The sequence below is a fragment of the Diaphorina citri genome, unplaced genomic scaffold (assembly GCF_000475195.1).
Source record: "Diaphorina citri unplaced genomic scaffold, Diaci psyllid genome assembly version 1.1 scaffold4728, whole genome shotgun sequence".
Lineage (NCBI taxonomy): Eukaryota > Metazoa > Arthropoda > Insecta > Hemiptera > Psyllidae > Diaphorina > Diaphorina citri.
Window position 1 is genome coordinate 1 of NW_007382122.1, and position 2,804 is coordinate 2,804.

Consider the following 2,804-nt stretch of genomic DNA (forward strand, 5'->3'; position numbering starts at 1 on the left):
ATTTGCCTCCTAATATTCTAACTACTAATGCTATAGGGCTACAGGTATGAAAAATATAAGTCAAGTCTAAGTAAGTAATTTCCCTAAGTTTCCTGCGCAGGTAATCTAATCTAAACCTAAGTCAAAAGTCAAATCTAAAACCTAACACCTAATCTAAAGTAAAAGTCTGAATTCATAAAGCACCCCCATAAGCTTCAGCAAGCTATCCTATTAGTATACAGGTAGGTTTAGGAACTAGTACACAGATAATAAGATAAGTACTAATCAGTTTAAACTATCCTAAGTTCTGCTCAGAACATACAGGCACATACTAAAACATCCAACCACACAAAATCAGCAATCTCAATTTTCCATAGCAGCTTTGTAATTTAGCGAGGTACATTATTTGCATAAAATAAATAATAAAATTGATTTCAAATCTTTAAACAACTTATTTCACAAGTAGAATCATAATTCAGAATAGAAAATCAATAATAAGAATAAGTAAGATTCAGAATAAAAAAAATTTTGAACACATACATGCAAAATAATTAATAGGTACATAATAAAATTTTCTGAGAGGAAAAAAAAAAATTTGAACACATACATGCAAAATAATTAATAGGTACATAATAAAATTTTCTGAGAGGAAACAACTTTCCAGGTAGGTACCAAATTTTAAAATTTTAATAATTACTAAATCCTTTAATTATTCCATTTACCTAACAAAAATCTTTAAATGAATTTTCAAAATAAAATCAGTAGGTACTTTCCATAAAGTTTTTGAGTTTTCAATACCATTGGAAAAAAAATATTCACTAGGTACCTAATTTTCCCACAAAAATTCTCCTAGTATCAAATGATTTTGAATAAAATTTTCCCATGAAATCTTCCAATTTAAACCATTTAGAATTAAACCTCCTTTGGGTAGAAAAATCCCTTGCTCACTTTCTCATGTAGAAAAAAAAATCTAACTGCCTAAACTTGGACAAAAAAAAAATATCATTATAGGTACCTATGGTAATAGAAAGTAAAATTTCAAGATAAGTAAGAAAAGAAAATTCCAATACCCAACACAAATTAACATGCAAAGGATTCATCAAAAAAAAAAAAAAAAATTGCACTAAACTTAGCTTAAGTAACTCTTATCTAGGTACCTTAATTGTAAAGTAATTCATTATTATTATTAAAGTCTACAGTCTGGGCCAACCTTTTAACCTGAGGTGTGTCGTGGTTTCGTGTCCCTAGTGAGGACGCGCCATAAATTTATATGACATAAGCTTGCCATAGGAGTGGCGTAGGGAGCTAAAAAAAAAATTTCAAAGATAACACGGATGTGGTGATTGACTTACCATTTGGTTAAACTCGGACGCCACCAACTTCTTTGGGAGAAGCTGGAAAACCCCGCTCCCAACACTTCTGGTTTTCACATCTGCCAACGGATAATTCTCAGGGAAAGTTTAAGCCTTTTTCCCAAGGGCTCTTGGAATCGAACCAAGACAAAGGCCCTTGACACAATAGTTGGGTTACGTTAGCCTCAGACTGGGTAATACCATTTAATTCCTCAAAGGGAATGTGAATTAAATGATAAATAAATTAATAGTAGTATGAGCTGAAAATAAGTTACATACCCAAGGTATTATGTATAATACAGTGTACGGCAAGATTCATATATAAGTTGAATATATGAAAATTAGTACTACTATACCTGATATTATATTAGTGTGTTCTGAGCCAACTTCACGACAGTATACAGCGGAAATCATAATAAGGGAATTAGAAAAATTTGTTCAACTAGAACTTGATCTAAGATTATTATTATCACGCAACAGTTAGAATAAGCAGAGCGCGGAGGAAAAAAAAGAAAAAAAAAAAAAAAAAAAAAACAATGTTATTATAATGGCAATTGCAAGTTAAGCAAGCTAAAAATCATTGCAAATTTCCATGGAGATATCTCCATTTGTAAATCATCACTCTCCCGCATAATACTCAGTGTTCTCATAACCGCCACAGATAACACATCATTGGTCCAGAGGAAAGGAAATACAAGGAAAGACATCCTATTCGTTATTTGAGCCCTCAAATGAAAGAAAAGCGTTGTCTTAAACTGAGACAGTGACCTAACGCGGTATGGTTAAATGGATTATATTTACAGAAAAAAAAAAAAAAAAAAGGTTACGGTGTAAGGGTCCTATTCTGCCTGAGCCTAGCTTGCCTATCTGAATATGAGAGACATGTGTGCCACTTTACCTTTTGAAACGACGACAAGTGAAATATGACCTGTGTGTTCTACGAGGGAGAATTCCCTATGCAGACAGGAAAGGCAGGAAAGCTTGGACAGCACTCCCTTGACATCACACCAAAAAATATGACGAGTGACTGGGAAAGAAGAAAATCCAATTTAAGTAGCCAACGATTAAAATGTAGATAAGCCTAATCAGATGCAGTATAGGTTAATAACATGAACCAAACTTCGAAAAAATAAATCATAAATGGGTAGGCAGACTTAGGAAACCAAGTTTAGTCCTGAGTACAAAGATCTTAACGAAATGAGAAAATATTAAATCCTGTTTATATCATGGTAGTAAGTAAATAGGAAGATAACTTCACTCGGCTGGTTGTGCGCGCTCTGGAACTTGATCACGGGATGTGCTTCATGATTCTGGAAGCATTTTCTTAATTCTTGACTGGAGTACTTGGGAAATTGAATGTTGAAACGGTGTACGACATCACATGGGTGAGTTGAGATTCAAACGACTACATGGGAAACTGGGAAATTTGATCTGGGGTAAATGGGTGATGGACGGGCAGTATTTGGGTCCATC